Genomic DNA, 17298 nt, shown 5'->3' on the forward strand with positions numbered 1-17298 from the left:
CAAAGCTAATAAAGGGTCTGGAGGATATTAGTTATGAAGAAAGGTTGCGAGCACTGAACTTATTCTCTCTGGAGAAAAGATGCTTGAGAGGGGATTTGATTTCAATATACAAATACCATACTGGTGACCCCACAATAGGGGTAAAACGTTTTCGCGGAAGGGAGTTTAACAAGACTCGTGGCCACTCATTAAAATTAGAAGAAAAGAGGTTTAACCTTAAACTACGTAGAGGGTTCTTTACTGTAATGGCGGCAAAGATGTGGAATTCTATTCCATAGGCGGTGGTTTCAGCATCGATAGTTTCAAGAAACTATTAGATAAGCACCCGAACAACCTCAACATACAGGGATATACAATGTAATACTGATATATAATCACACACATAGGTTGGACTTGGACTTTTTTTCGACCTCACCTACTATGTAACTATGTAACTATGAAGTCCTGCACCAATTGTTTTATTTTTTATTTTGCTATGGACTTGTCTTGGCTAGGGTACCCCAGATGTATAACCATCCCCATACCAATCCTAAACATTCCCACACTTTGTTATACACAATTGACACTTGACACTGAACTATAGAAAAGTGGCCATTTGGCCATTTTATTAACAAATAAATACTAAAATCTCTTTAACATCAACAATCAAAAAACAGTACCCATAGTGTATCACTAGAACTAGCCACCCCGATCCGGAAGGAGTGGGAGGAGTAACTCTGAGCACCCAATGCGATCAGGTAACGCCAAAATAAAGATACAAACTGAAATTTTGACCTGTTGAGGAGCATAAGAAAAGAGCCTTCATGCTGCAGGCGGACATGCCCAAATGCCTCCACAACTGATACTGGACAAATGTGCGGACCCCAGACTTTGTACAGGCGCAAATACGTACCTCTGCCCAACTGGTCGGTCTTGGAGCGCCGAATAAATAAAGCTATGGAAGAATCAGAACAACTTACCTAATTCGCCAACAGCCCACCTTGCGGTGTTTTAAACGGACTGACCAACTCACTAACTCAAAGAGCCTCAAAAAAAGCCAGGATGAAAGCCGTCTGGAACAAAAGTGACTTGTACGCAGAGGCACACACGGAGCCTGTCTAAACCCATAAATCCTGCAACATGTAAAAAGTAAACAGACGGCGACTGCCCCGACTGCAGAAACCCCTCCTATAGCCCTTTAGGGCCTGCCGAATAAGAAAATTCTTTGTAAAATCCTGTACACCCCATATTTTGAACAGGAACGCCAGACCCGCCAACTTATGGTTGACGGCCGAGACCGACACTCCCTGTTCAAAATTTAAACAGATGAAATACAACAGAGCCAGATATTCCATACTGACCGTTTCAACTCCCACCCGAGCCAATAGATCCTTCCACTCTTCCATACCCTGGAATATGCGGACCTTGTAGCCGAACTCAAGGAGTTACTATCAATTTGGCTGCGACCCCAATTCAATTTGCCACAGCTCTCACAGACAAGGCACTCCGTGTTGCTCCGCAGCCGGTGCCAAGTCTCGGAACCTGTCCAGCTGTAAACGAGACAAAGAATCTGCCAATTTGTTAGTTGCCCCAGGAAGGTGCACAGCATATAAAATACATTCAACTGTAGGCAGCGCAACACCTGATGCCGTAATAAACAGACAACCGGCATTGAAGCTGCCAACAGCCAGTTCAAAACTTGCACCACTGCCATATCGTCGCAGCTCAAACAAATTTTCTTGTCCCGGAAACAATCCCCCCAAATTTCTATGGCAACAATCACTGGAAAAAGTTCCAACAGGACCAGGTTCCGCAAAACCCTGCCTCCTTCCATGACTCTGGCCAACGCTTCGCACTCCACCGCCCCCCCAAGGAATGCACCATAGCCCTTGGAGCCTGCCGCATCCATATAGAGGTCCTAATCATAATTTTTTTTTTCTACTTTTTTGTTTTATATTAAATCATTTTTTCTTTTTTTGTTAAACATTCCATACAAGAATATGACAAAGAAGAAAAGAACAAAGGAAAAAGAAAAAGATAATTTAAAAAATACAACCACATCTCAAACATAGGGAAAATCCCCCTAAAAAGAAAAAAACAAGGAAAAAACCTTGTGATATAAATTCAGTTACATACATTTAAGATAACTAAATTATACCAATCAGTACATAATATTGGATGGAAACCTAGACATTTGCTACACACTGATTTTGTCAACACCGGTTACCTACATTGGTCTTATGGCAATATCCCTTCTCCTACTAACTCATTTCTCCTCTCCTCTTCCATCCCCCCTTTTCTACTAAATGAGCCATCATATAATGGATTATTAGGGTCCAGCCAGTGGGACAATATTTTATTTAATTTTGGGGGTATTGTTCTGTGTTTATAAGTTAACCTTTCTCTTTTTAATATATAATTAAGTTTCTCACCCCATTGTTTATGAGTTGAAGGAGCAGGCAAGATCCATTTTTTGTAAAATAAGTTTACGTGCTAAATATAGGGACCCAGTCCACATGGTACACAACTCTACTGGTAATTCTCCATCAGTAATTATCCCCAGTAGTGCCAATTTTGGAGTTTCTATTATTTCTGTCGAGCATAAAGAATTCAAAGTTAGGAACACCCTTTCCCAATATCAATTAAGTTTTGGGCATCGTCAAAGCATATGAATAAGGGATCCATTAGATAAAGAGCAACAAGGGCATAGTGGTGTTGTATATTTTCCCCAGGCATAAAGCTTTTGTGGGGTGTAGTGAGCCCTATGTAGAATAAAAAGCTAAGTCAGCCTCTGAGACAGCGAGAAAGATATCTCAGGTAAAGCCTCCATCGCCGTATCCAATCCTCCTCATTCAAATCTATATCCCTTTGCCAATGAATAAAACTATTTACCTGTCTTTCTGTGGTCTCTACAGTTTGTAGAATAAGGTAGAGATCTCCTATTAATCCCTGTTTCATACAAAGTACTGAGGTTGCCTTCGCTAATAACTTAGAGAGGTTTTATTGTAATTGAATTTTTGAGGACTGAGTTTGTAGTGCATGGCGTATTTGCAGGTATTGATAGAAATTATTGTTTGATAACTGATAACGATCTTTTAATATACCAAAAGGCAATACGATATCCCCTTCATATAACTGATATAACAATATTAAGCCAGCTTTTTTTCATCCTAGTAATTCTAGCAGTTTATTTAATCCATCTAGACAGTAGTTATCACATATAGGCATGTGTCTTGTATAACCCTTGTGATGTGTAATAGTTCGTGCTGCCTCCCATAACCTATGGATTAGATGAAAGGTAGGCAACTTTCTCTTGTTATAAAAATGATGAGCGACTATTAGTTGTACTAAAGGTGATATCTTAAATTGGGATATTATAATCTTCTGTCTAGGATCCTGCATGTCTACCTCCTCCCAACCATACCAATGTTACAGTTGTGCTGCAATAAAATATAATCTTGCATTAGGGATCGCAATTCCCCCTCTATTCTTTGCCTGCTGCAATATTTCAAGTCTAATTCTGGGTTTTCCACATTTCCATATGAGGTCCCTGAAAACGGAATCGATAGCTCTAAATAACCGTAGTGTCAGCCATATCGGGCAGTTATGTAATACATATAACATTTAGGGCATCCACACCATCTTCACCAGATTCGCTCTCCCTATCATAGTCAACAGAAATCTACTCCAAGTTTTACTCTGTTGTCTAAATTTAGAGACAAGAGGAAGTACATTCTTATCTACATATTCAGTAACGTTTGGTGTAATTATCACTCCTAAATATTTAAATGGCATAACTAGCATCATCTGATGAGCCTGGTGTGGAAGCTCAAAATGTATGGGATCAATAGGCAATATTACCGATTTATCCCAATTAATGTTAAATCCTGAGAATGTTCCGTAGGTGTCTATTAATGACATAATAAATGACATAACCGTGGACAAGGATGTATATGTATCCCCTAGGAACACTAGTGTATCGTCCGCATATTATTTTTTCTTCACCTGTAGATCTCCGAAACCCCACAATATCTATACAGCTATGAATCGCCTGCGCCAAAGGTTCTACGGCCAGTGCAAAAAGGAACGGAGACAGGGTGCAACCCTGCCTTGTTCCTCTATTCAACAAAAAAGGAGCTGATATATGTCCGTTTATCTGTATTCTTGCACTTATATTATTAATTGAATTATATAAAAGTTGTATCCATTTTATATATCTGGGACCAAACCCAAAGCGTTGTAAACAGTTCCATATTAACTCCCACACTATACTGTCAAATGCTTTAGCCGCGTCCATCGACATTATGGCTCTATAATTGGGCGGTATGCATCAAGGTTATTTGGATCTTTACCAGCTTTCAAGAGCACAATAATCACTGCTTCAGTCATCGAGGGGGGCAAAGAGCCCACTTCCATGACATGATTGAAGACTTCCAATAGATTGTTTAACAGTACATCCCCATATTTTTTGTATATCTCCCCTGGGAGGCCATCTGGTCCTGGCGTTTTATTATTAGGTATATTAGCTGCTGCAAGTCTTAGTTCCTCCAACGTCAGTGGTCCTTCCAATACCTCTCTCTCTTCATCTGATAAGGTTGGTAAATTAATAGTTTCAAAGAACTTCCTCAGGTCCTCCTCTGAATAGGATGTCCTACTTTTGTATAGGTCCTTATAAAATTCCTGAAATACATCCAAATTCTCTAAGGTAGTGTCAAACCTCCTATCTGATCAAGATTGTATTTCAGTTATATACAATCAGGCCGCTGGGCCTTTACAATAGTGGCCAGTAGGTTTCCTGTCCCTTCTCCCTCTTTAAAATATGGTTGTTGTGAAAAGAATCTTTTATTTTCTTCCTTCTTTATAGCCACCGCTGCATATTGTTGTTGACTTTGAAGCCATTCTGTTTGAGTATCATTGTTTGGATTAGCTACATATAAAAGTTCGGCCTGCATCATATTATCTGCTAAAGTTTTTTCTCACTGCCTAGTTTGTTTCTTAATTTTTGATATCTGTGCAATAAGGAGACCACGAAGATAAGCTTTCAGTGCATCCCAATAAATTAACAGTAAAACTGAAGATTTATTTTATTAATAATCTGGTAGGTGATTAAATCTGTCCTAATTCCTTCTGATGAAGGAAATAGTGATAGCCAGTATGGAGTCACCTTCCATAACTTACACCATGTGTTAATCCTAAAAGAAAATTTTAAGACCAAAGGAGATTGGTCTGATATACCCCTGGCCTCATATTTAATTTCACAAAGATATGACAATAGAGGTTCCCAAGGCCAGGTCTATCCTAGATAGAGTTTTAAAGGTACTAGAAAAACATGAGAATTGCATACTTGTTGGATTGTGCTGTCTCCAGAGATCTATCAGCCCCATCTCAGCTATATATCTAGCAAAAGCCATAGTCCCTGGCGGAGTTTGCTTGGTATGTGAAATTTATCTAATGAAGGGGCCATATAATTGTTGAAATCGCCTATTAATAACCATGGACTATCTGGTTTATCAGATGCAAACCAAATGAATTCCCTGAATATTTACAGAGAATACGGCGGGGGAATATAAATATTCACAATCACATATGGTCGCCCAAACCATGTACAATACAAAAAATAAAATGGCCTTTACTGTCTTTCTTAGCCTGTCTACACTGGAAATCCATTCTATTAGATATAAGTATAGAAACTCCTCTAGAGTATGATGTATATGTAGAGTGGTATTGAGTATATACTGATTCCTCTTTAACCGCTTGCCGACCAGCCGCTGCAGTTGTACTGCGGCAACATGGCTCGGCTGCACGAATCGCCGTCATGTTACGTCGCTTCTTTTTGTGGCCACTAGGGGCGCGCGCCCGCCACTCGCCCCTGGAGCTGATGCCGATTTGTTTGGGTACAGCGTCGTACGACAGTGCAATTGTCAGCTAAAGCGACGCAGTGCCAAATCGCAAAAAATGGCCTGGTCATTCAGCAGCCAAATCTTCCGGGGCTGAAGCAGTTAAATAATGCAAGGAATCAGGGATTAAATGGGTTTCCTGAACACAGATTATTGAAAGAGAAGATCTCTTCAATGCAGTAAAGGCTGCTTGCCTCTTAGAGGGGGTACCAAGACCTCTAACATTCCACAAAACTAGTACTTCATTCAGATGGGCCATACAAGACTATTAGCATATAAATTAACCAAGGAAAAATAACAGCTGCAACATATATCGTTATTGTTAAGATTTGTCAGTTTAATCCATATCTCCCTCATTCCTCCCCCCCAATCCAGTCTCCACAACCTCCAGCCCCCCCCCAAATCCCAGCAGGGGAAAATGAGGGGTAGAACAGGCAGAAGGGAGAGAGAAGAAGAGGGAAAGCAAGAGGGAGAGGAAGAGAAACCAATATCTGTCAAGAGGTGTACACAAACCAACATACAAGACAGACACAAACAAACACAGACATAATTAACATAACAAAACATGAATACATTCATAAGAGCTGTATGATCAAAAGGACCCCAAAAATATAGCTCTCTCTATCCTCCCTTTTTTCCCCCCCCTTTTTTCCCCCTGAATCTCAAATCAGACCTTCCTAAAAGAAAAAAAGAGAAAATAAAAAAAAGAGAGTCAAACTATCTTGGGGGATTTGTTTGGCCGCTTATAATTGTCCAACCACTGGGCTGCTAATTCCGGGGATGTAAAGAAATATGTATTATCCTGCGCCATTACTCTTAGTCTAGCTGGAAATAATATAGAATAAGGATGAGCTGAACTCCCCCCGGTTCGGTTCGCAGCAGAACTTGTGAGCAGGCAAAAAGTTTGGGCAAACACGCGACCATCATTAAAGTCTATGGGACATTAACATGAAAAACCAAAAGTGCTCATTCTAAAGGCTTATATGCAATTTATTGCCATAAAAAGTGTTTGGGGACCCCGGTCCTGCCCCAGGGGACATGTATCAATACAAAAAAAAGTTTTAAAAACAACCTTTTTTTCGGGAGCAGTGATTTTAATAATGCTTAAAGTGAAACAATAAAAGTCAAATATTCCTTTAAATATCGTGCCTGGGGGGGGTGTCTATAGTATGCCTGTAAAGTGGCACAGTTTTAGAACAGTACCACAGCAAAATGACATTTCTAAAGGAAAAACAGTCATTTAAAACTGCTCGCGGCTGTAATGAATTGTCGGGTCTCAGCAATATAGATAAAACTCATTTAAAAAAACGGCATTGATCCCCCCCCAGTCCATTACCAGGCCCTTCAGGTCTGGTATGGATATTAAGGGGAACCCTGCACCAAATTAAAAAAAATGGGGTAGGGGTCCCCCCCAAAATCCATGCCAGGACCCTTCCTGATGATGCATGTATGAATGCTAAACGCATAGAGGCTTCTGGTTAATTACGGACGTCACTTCCTGTTCACGAACCCGCACCAAACCGAGGCTTGGAACGCACACCGGGTTAGAGAGACGGAGCGGTGTGACAGATCCTCACAAAACAAATAGCTGGACAGACTCGGTGCCCGTCTTTAGGCACCTTAAAATGTGAGTTTGCATTTTATCTATTGTCAACATTTTTTTAGTTAAAATAAATAAATTTTTTTTGCATACATTTGCGCTATGATGGATTTTTAATTTTTATGGCACATCATTATTGCTATGGAGAAATAAGGAATACCTAGCAGTAAACTAGCTGGAACCAAGCCAAAACAGTGGAGTGGTTATCCCAGATGAACCAAAGGCAAACCTCTCTTTAGGCTCTGGTGAGTGCCCATTTTATAAGGTGGTGGTGGCACATGAATTGGTGAAAAGATTCAGCACAAAGCACGCAGGAAAAATTCAGAACACATGTGACAAATGGAAATGAACTTTGGAAATATTATGTATTTATGTTGAAACTTGGCACAATACAGGCATACCCCACTTTTAAGTACACAATGGGGTTTATTTACTAAAGCTGGAAAGTGCAAAACTCAGGCTCACTTCTGCATAGAAACCAATGAGCTTCTAACCTCAGCTTGTTCAATTAAGCTTTGGTAATCAGACCTGGAAGCTGATTGGTTTCTATGCAGAAGTGAGCCTGATTTTGCACTTTCCAGATTTAGTAAATAATCCCCATTGTGTACTTAAAAGTGGGGTATGCTGTATTGGCACGTTGAACTTTACAGTGGTTTTGAAATAATATTGATGTTTAAATAATTTGCACAATTTAATTTGGCACTTTGAGATATAAATATAAATATATTAATATATGAATATTGACATATTTGCACTTTAAAGTAAGACTGGTGTAGTATAAAGCATACATACTGTGAAGTTGTGGTATAGGGTTTATACATTGCAGTAGTGGTAAGATATCATTGGCAAATGCTTGAATTAGCGCAGTTACCTTCTACTTTTAAACATTTTCTGAAGCAGCATTACTCACTGTGTTGTCCGGCTGATTCCACAAGGCTGCCTCTCCTTCCACTGTAGCTGGTCCAACAGAAGCTCCCTACATGACTAGTCCTTGCATCAAGCTGGAAGATACAGGGTGAGGTTCACCTTCAGCCATAGTGGGGACATGGGCAAATTTCACAAGCCGAGCGGTAATGTCTTGAGGCTTGTCCTTCATGGAGCTCTGGGGCTTCTTATCTGCACTGTTCTGAGGGGGACATTCATTAATGGAATGATTAGCACTCCCCATATCTTTCTTATTCCTTCGTGTCATCCTGGCAGTCCAGCAGGCTCACACTGGTTCACTGGCTCCCCAGCTCACACTGGCGGATACACACTAGCCCTCTCTCTCCCCTTCTCTCCTTCACTGACCGAGCTCCCCCAACACAGATGGTAATAGTGGGGGGTAACAGTGGAATAGTACATCTACTGATCGATATCTATGCTTACTTAAACCGATGAGGATCCCAGAAGTGGACCAGAAAGGAAGCCAGTAGAGAGCCGAAAGCCGAAAGGAATCCGACACGATACACGTGGCGAGTGGCGGGTGGAAGTATTTCGAGAGGTCAAGCCATGTTATGCCTGGGAGTAAGTCAACAAACCACCAGTGAATTGAAGGCAATGGGCAGGAAGCTGAGAGAGTCGACAGATGGAGCCGGAACTTGCGCGGCTATGATGCGGCTCAGAATACCATCAAATCAGGTCACAGGATAAAAGGGAAGATAAACAGAGGAGCTCTATCCTCCATGTCCTCTCACATCATACGTCCTCTCTCACTGCTGTGCCACGCCCCCATATCATAATTACTGACCGGGCCACATTGTCAAAGGGAACAACCTTTTTTTTTTTTTTTTATTTAAAGATATTTTTATTAAACTTTTGTGTCAACATACACATACAAAAGGTAGAAACTTTGATGATTCACAGCATTATAATATTACATATGTACACTAAAGTGCATAATAAACAGTTTTCATTTATCATGTCTCCTGTATTCACTAATATGAATTACCATGAAAGCACAGCGTATAATTCTTTGATTGTATGACCATCAAGTGGTTGTGTGCCCCGTTTTTGTATATTTCCTCTGTTGGGGCCACTACCTATCTGGCTATTTGTCTCGTGGAAGGGTTAACGGGCTGGCCAGCCATTTATTCCAGATTTTGTAAAAGGTTGTTTTTTTTTTCTCCTAACCTCGAATGTAAGTTTATATAGGGGTATCACATCATTGATCAGTTGTAGCCACAGAGATTTCAGAGATGTCTGTGACCCCTTTCATGACAATAGTATGGTTTTCCTGCCATAAAAGTGAAGGCTACAAAGGAGCCTTTTGGCATGGGTTGAAATGTGGAGATCATCAAAAATTCCCAGCAGGCAATTCTTGGGGTGCAGAATGTTTGGGAGGCCTATTGCTGATGAGATGTAAGTCCCCACTTCTGTCCAAAAGTGCTGGACTATTGAGCAGGTCCAGAGACAATGTAAAAAATCTGCCTCTTGGCCACAGCCCCTAAAGCATTCCGCTGTGGTTGTTAGTCCCAGTTTATGTAACCTAGCAGGGGTTAGGTGGGAAATGAAAAATTTTAACATTAATGATGCGGTCCCTAGATGATATCACTGACGTTTTGTATGTTTCGCTAAATTCTGTCCAGTCTTCTTCAGAAAGTGTAGAGTCCATAAGGGTCCATTTTGTTTAGGCCATTCGGAATCTGGGGTTGCCATCAATCATGAGGGTAACGTGGTATGTGGAGATGAGCTTAGTAGGATCAGGGTGTCGCAGTACATTCTCTAACTGAGGTATAGCTATAGCTTTACCCAACGAGCCAAATTGGGCAAGTATAGCATGCCGGAGTTGGTAGTAGAAGAACATATATGAGCGTGGTAAATCAAAGTCAGCCCACATTTGTTGGAAGGATTTAAAACCCTGTTAGTCATATAAATGGCACAGGTATTTAACTCCTTTGGTGTACCACCGTTGAGGGTCAGGCAAAGAGTACAGTTCTTTATAATTGGGGTTAAACCACAGAGGGTTATTAGGGGACTTCGACCATGGTTCCTTTGTAATGTTAGAGACAATCATTTTAAACAGAGATAGCGAAGTATTTAGCATAGTTGTGCCTGGGCGAGCTGGTGTCCAGCCTCTGTCAATGATATTATGGAGTGTCTCCAATGAGGAGGCAATGGCTCCTTCAGTGGACGTGCAGGCATTAGCTGCAGCAGGGTGTAGCCAGTCGTAGATATGCACCAGTTGGGAGGCTAAGTAATATAGATAGAAGTTGGGGAATGCTAATCCCGCCAAGTGTGCCGGTAGCCATAGTGTCTCCAATGCCACTCTGGGAGACTTACCATTCCACAGAAATGTCGTGCATAGGGTGTCAATCCGTTTAAAGATAGATCTAAGTATCCTACATGGTGCGTTAGCTAGGATATATAACAGTTTGGGTAAATAGATCATTTTCAGGACATTAGCCCTTCCATAATAAATCTAAGGGAAGGTCCATCCATTGTTTAGTCTGAACTAATAGTTGGGTCAGCAAAGGACACAAGTTGTTTTCAATATATGTGGATAAGGGTAAATGCACTGCGACCCCTAAGTATCTGAAAGAAGACACCACTTGTAGTTTGGAGTATGGGTGTATCTGCACCGCTGCATCTGGGTCCAGGGGAAAAAGGTTAGATTTGTCCCAATTCAAACTGAATCCAGAGTAATCACCAAATTTATCTTTTTCTAGTAACAGTGTCTTTAATGAGTCCTGAGTGTCAGCTAGGTATACTAAGGTATCTTCCGCATATAGCGAAATCCGCTCTTCTATAGTTGCTATGGGAAGACCTTTAATCTGTTGAGAGCAGCGAATGCATACTGCCAGCGGCTCCATGGCCAGAGCAAATAGGAGGGGCGACAGTGGGCACCCCTTCCTAGTGCCCCTAGTAATGAAGAAGGTGTCTGTAGTGCAAGAGTTAACTCGAATGTGAGCCTGTGGTGAGGTGTAAAGGAGTCTTATCCAAGCAACAACACGGGGGGGCAAAGCCATACTGTTGTAGTGGGAACTGTGCTCCCTATGCTCCCCAGTTAGCGTAATAATGTGCCATGGGGAAGCAAAGCCAGCTGTAGCCGTCAACAAGTGGCAACTAAAAATCTTGCCCATCGGCAGAATGCAACAAGCAAAATTGAGCTTGCCGAGGAGAGACTGCAGCTGTCGCAGTTGGACTTTACTTTTTCCCACCAGCAAAGCAAACTCAGCCTGGAGAGCTAACAGTTTGTCCTCGGGCAAGCAAAATTTCATAGCCACCGAATCAATAACAATCCCTAAGAAACGAATCGTGGAAATTGGGTCTTCCATTTTATCCGCCGCCAATGGGATACCGAAAATCTCAGCTTGAATGTTGAATGGTGGCAAGCAGAATGCCGCATAAGTTAGATGAGGGAGGGCCCACACACAAAGAATCGTCCAAATAATGGATGACCGAATTGACCCCCGATACCTCCCGAACCACCCATTTAGCAAAGGGGATAAACATTTTGTTAAAAGCACAAGAGATAGAACAATCCATTGGTAAACATCAGTCAACGTAGAACGAATCCAACCACCTGCAAACCAGAAGATGAAAACTCTGTGGAAGCACTGGCAATAAACGGAAAACTGCTTCAATATCCGTTTTAGCCAATAGAGAGCCTTACCCGTACTGATGCACCCAATAGATCTCTGCATCGAACGAGGTGTAAGACACCGCACATGAATCTGGATCAAGCGCATCATTGACCGAGCTGCCTTTGGGAAAGCACAGGTGATGAATAAGACGGAACTTCCCAGGTTCCTTCTTGGGAACCAAACCCAGAGGGGAAATCATCAAATTGGTAAGAGAGGGTTGAGCGAAAGGCCCTGCCATGCGACCCAATTCTACTTCTTTGTCCAGTTTATCCAACACCACCTGGGGATAAGCCCTAGTGGAACGCAAATTGTCAGCCATAGGGGGAATGCAGGAAAGAGAGCAGGGGATAGCAAAACCCACCGAAAACCCCTCCTCAAACAACCGAGCAGCCACTCGATCCGGATACCTACCTAGGAAAGACCGCATCCTTTTCACCATCACTGGTGTCATCCCTCTTACCTAAAGTATCCCCGGAATGAGCCTTGCCCTGCTTGAGGCAGCGGGAAAAGGCGTGTGTGCCTCCACAACTCGAGCACTCGTGCTTGTAGCGGCACGCAGAACCGAAGCGGCACGTACCCTCATTCAACTGCCAGCAAGACCCCCAACGCTCACCGGACGACTGTCCAGGGGTGCTTGGACCTCCGGCCCCACTCAGAAAAAAGGGGACCTAGCGCGTGCCAAAGTCATGAGGCGCATGCACAAACTTATGTCTTTGTGATCCCAGCAAAGCGAAGGTCGAATGGCCTTACGTTGGCGAAATTGTTCGTCATAACAAAGCCATGCCACCTCCCCATAAACCCGGTGAGCCTCGCTAATCGAGTCCAGATAGCAAAAGAGAGCCGAACAATTTTCCAGATGCTTCTCCCCTATCACACTGGCCAGGATTGCAAAGGCCTGCAACCAATTGCCAAAGGTGCGTGGAATCAAACGAAACTGACGATTCTCCTCATCTTCTTTCTTGGACTCCTCAGGCTTCAACCTATCCAGGTTGAACTTTTCCAGAGGGAGTAACGTAAATAATTACATGTACTCATCTTTCCAAATCTTTTCACGTACCTCTGGTTTAAGGTGCGCCCCCAAGGGCCCCTCAAAGCATACATAAACTTCACATTTTGCAGAATCCACCAAGCGTACCAAATCCCTGAGCTTACCTCCAGTCTTGGGGTCCACAGCCGTGTCCCCTTGCATAGATGTAGACACCGCGGTCCCGGGTGACACCATGGGCCCCTGCACAGACATAGTAGCCACACTGCTCACTAATGCCGTCGTGGCACTGGCGGATGAAACTGGGGGCGTGCTCAGGGAGTGAGTGCAAGCACTGCAACAAAGCCCGCAAACGGGGGGGACGCAAATGCTGGACTCGGGAGGGCACCCACAAGGTAACCCCCGGAAGAGTGCTTCTCCTAGGGGGTTATCTGATGCGGGGAGGAGCCGCCAGGGGGACCCCAGAACAGGATGTTCGGTGCTACTCTGTGCAAAATGAACTGCACAGTGGAGGTAAGTATGATATGTTTGTTATTTTTAAAAAATAAAAAATGATCCTTTACAATCACTTTAATATACTTCCCCTCTTGACATTCTGTAATTAACACATTTTTAGTGCAAGGTTTACCTATGTGACCAGGAGTGACTGTTAAGGTTTTCAGCATTGCAGTGATAAAGGACTATAATAAATTATCAAATCACTCCTTTATTCAAAGTAATATTATTTTAATTGTTCAAGAGAAAAGGGGACAGGGCCACCTTAGCAATAGGACCAAGCAGGGCAGCATCTTTGGACCCACCACTCCAAGGGGCCATCGGGAGCACTTACAAGCAGGTACAGTGAACTGTCAGACGTCTGATAGCAGTGTACAGCTAGGGAAGCTCTCCTAGGCTCCTCCTTGGCTGTGGCTGGTCATATGACACAGCGAAAAGGAAGCTTGGGAAGTCTTCACCCACCTCTGCTCAGCATAGGTCTGGGAACAGTTTTGTAACTCATCATTTAATGCAGCACCTGCAATTATGTGTGTTTTCTTTTGGTAAATTAATGAAGCAATGAAGAAATTAAATTACTATTAATACAATATATCTTTAGTTATCTGTATTGGTAATATGTAAACATCAAGCCAGTGCCAATTCTGGAAACACTTTTATGAAACAATAAGATTGTTATTCATATTTAATTACATTAAATTGTTCTAAAAGCATTTTAAATATCATTCTGCTGGAAAAGTGGAAATATATTTTTCCAGAATTGCATCAGCTCACAGATTTATGTGGTTGATTTCAATCTCTCCTAATGTGTTTTTGTTGTAAAAATGAACAATTGTTACTGAAATCCCAAAAGAGTGGCACAGGCTTCAAACTCGTAAAATCAGGACTTTGCGTGTTTTAGAAGCCACAACACTGGAGGCAATCTTACAAAACGTTCAGTTCACAACAAGTCCATTCAGTGTCTGTAATGTCATGCCATGCTAAGCGACTGTGAAAACACTATCCTCCTACCATGATCCCTAATCTGGCCGGGGAACATTATACAAGACAAATATTATTTTATATACTGGAGAATCGATATATATGCACTAGTGAAATCCTAAAAGAAAACAGCAGTTTGTAGTAATAGTTCTAACTGAAAGCAGGAGAACTAAGATAGATAGATAGATAGATAGATAGATAGATAGATAGATAGATAGATAGATAGATAGATAGATAGATAGATAGATAGATAGATAGATAGATAGATAGATAGAAATCCTGCCATTAAGATGAATGAAGTCTATGCATTGTAAAAATAAAGAGTGTCCACTTGGCTGCAGTACTCCTCCTTAACACCACACCCAGCATCATTTAACCAGATTCCTGTGAGTGTCAAGGGAGGCCCGGAGTAGAAGAAAACATGAAAGAGGTTTGGAGCTAGGTGTTCTATTCGTTTGTAGGAAAAAAGGTTTAAAATGATCTACATGATTGGTGTTTATAGGTGAGAGCAGGTGGAGCTGAACGGGTGGACATTTTTTTGTGGGTAGGTTTTTTTGCTTGTTGTCATGCAGCCAGCAAAGGTCCTTGTAGGTTACTGTGGGCACAAAGGTATTTTATAGGGACCCGTCTGAGGTATGGCTCCAAGTTTTTATAATGGAGGTATCTGCGGATGGTTGTCTCTGAATCGGTGGTGTTGCGACTAGAGGGCTTTTTTTAAGAAGGATGCAGGTACTTTCTTATTCTTGATCCCTACGAGGACATTGAGGCTTCAGTTATACTGTGTTTACATTGTCAGTTTTATATGTTATATATTAATTTTGTTAATGAAAGGCTGCTTTGGTCATTTAACTCCAGCTTGTTGTCAGAGTAGTTACTTACTGGTGGGGGATGTAATGGTCAGAGCGTACTGAGGACAAACCATGTTTAGTACCCTAGGCAAGTGTGTCATGGACTCACTTCCTAGGGCTCTGTATTCATGGTACAATGATCCAGAGAATAGTATTGATGTCATCATCTCACTGTAGAGAGACATAAAAAAATCACCGGTTACAAGCTTACATAGAATGCCAGGGTCTAAGGAGAGCAGATGCAGGTAAGATGGAGCTCATCCACACTCCCCATAGGGTTAAATCACAAAAGTTTTATGAAAATGTATGTGGCCTGTCTTTGTGGTTCAGTCATCACATTACAGATGCTCTCTGCATCATGTAGGACCCCCCTGCAGCAGCAAAGAGGTTCAGAGAAAGAAGACCTTTGTACATTACATGGTTGGCCTGAAGATGTCAGACAAAAAAAAATAGGATTAAAAAAATACTGGGGATGGGGGAGGAATGTTTATTTTAGTATTGGGCTTTAAGCAAGTTTTGCGATCACGGCACAACTGCAAGACATCACAGCCAGGTTCTGAGTGAAGCGGGTGAAGCAGGAGGTTGGTACCCAAATTAGAGGAACAACACACAGAGTCCAGAAAAAAGGTTAATACAAAAGGGTTCTTGTATTGAAGGGTTGTAAGTAAACAGTCAACAGGGCAGTTGGTAATCTACAGTCATTGGCACTAGTAAAATGTCTTTAGCAACTGCAGCACCGATATGTAGTAACAGATCTGGATACTCTTGAACTAGCAAACTCAGTAACACTGGTGGTACAAGTGGCCCACAGTATGTTTCAGCACTGAAAATGACACACAGGCTCTTGGGGATAAATAGCTGTACCTATGCACTTCCAGCAGGTGAACAGATGAGTTTACAATGATGTCCCTATGCTTTCCCTCCTTGTGCAGGACCCTTCCCCTGAGGCTAAATAACTGTCCTTGACAAGCGTGGTTTCTCTCCCTACTCTAGCCACTTACAGAATGCACAACAACCGGAGCAGGCACTGCTATTTATTAGCACTGCCCATACTAAAGATGATCACCAAATGGTCACTCAGGGCCACAGTGTCCAATTGAACTCCAGCTCCCCTGATGACATGTACAGAGTCTGTAGAAGTTTCTTCCAGCTTCCACTTGCACAGCAAGCAGGATATGTTACAACTGCATACATGCACCTCTCTGCAGACCACACTGCCAATAAGCCATGCAGTCTGATCTAGGACCCACCCAGCCTGTGACTGTAAGATGAAAGAACAGAAACACACTGATGAGGCTGTCCCCTCTTGTTAGCATGGTCACATTTTGACTGAGAGCACTGTGCACAGCTAAACAGCCCATACTAGCTCAGAGTTCTGTCCACCTGAATGTTTAGGTGCTGTTGTTCTGGGGCTTGTGTCAAAACAGATTTTTAAATTATCTTTATTTTTTTATTTTTTTATACAAGACAGAATTGCTGATCAATCATACCAAACATATCATAGGACAAATGGTCCCAAGATGTATACGATAAATGTGTACACAGTCCATAAACTAATTATTTAACAGTAATGTTCACCTGTGGCTGCCAATAATGTTGGTCCTGAAAAGAATAAGTCCCACATCATGGGAGTTAAGGTCCAGATGCCTTGCTGTGGAAGAGAGAAAGAAAAAAGAGGAGGTAAAAGGTAGGTTAGGGAAACAATTTGGGGAAAGACTGGGAGAAGCAAACAAATTGTAGAAGCTGTTAACTCTTCCACTCTTCCATATGTATCTCATCTACCCATTCAATCAGTGATGGAGGGATAGATGTCCATCAGTGACTTGGGATTTACTGCTTTGGCTGCTAAGTAGGCTTTACATGGCTTTGGCCAGATAGTATATAACATTTTCAGTACAGTAGTTGTAGAGATCTTTGTACTGTGGAGGAGATTAGTTGGTCATACTTGTAG

The sequence above is a fragment of the Aquarana catesbeiana genome, linkage group LG10 (genome assembly GCF_042186555.1).
Source record: "Aquarana catesbeiana isolate 2022-GZ linkage group LG10, ASM4218655v1, whole genome shotgun sequence".
In the NCBI taxonomy this organism is placed as follows: Eukaryota; Metazoa; Chordata; class Amphibia; order Anura; family Ranidae; genus Aquarana; species Aquarana catesbeiana.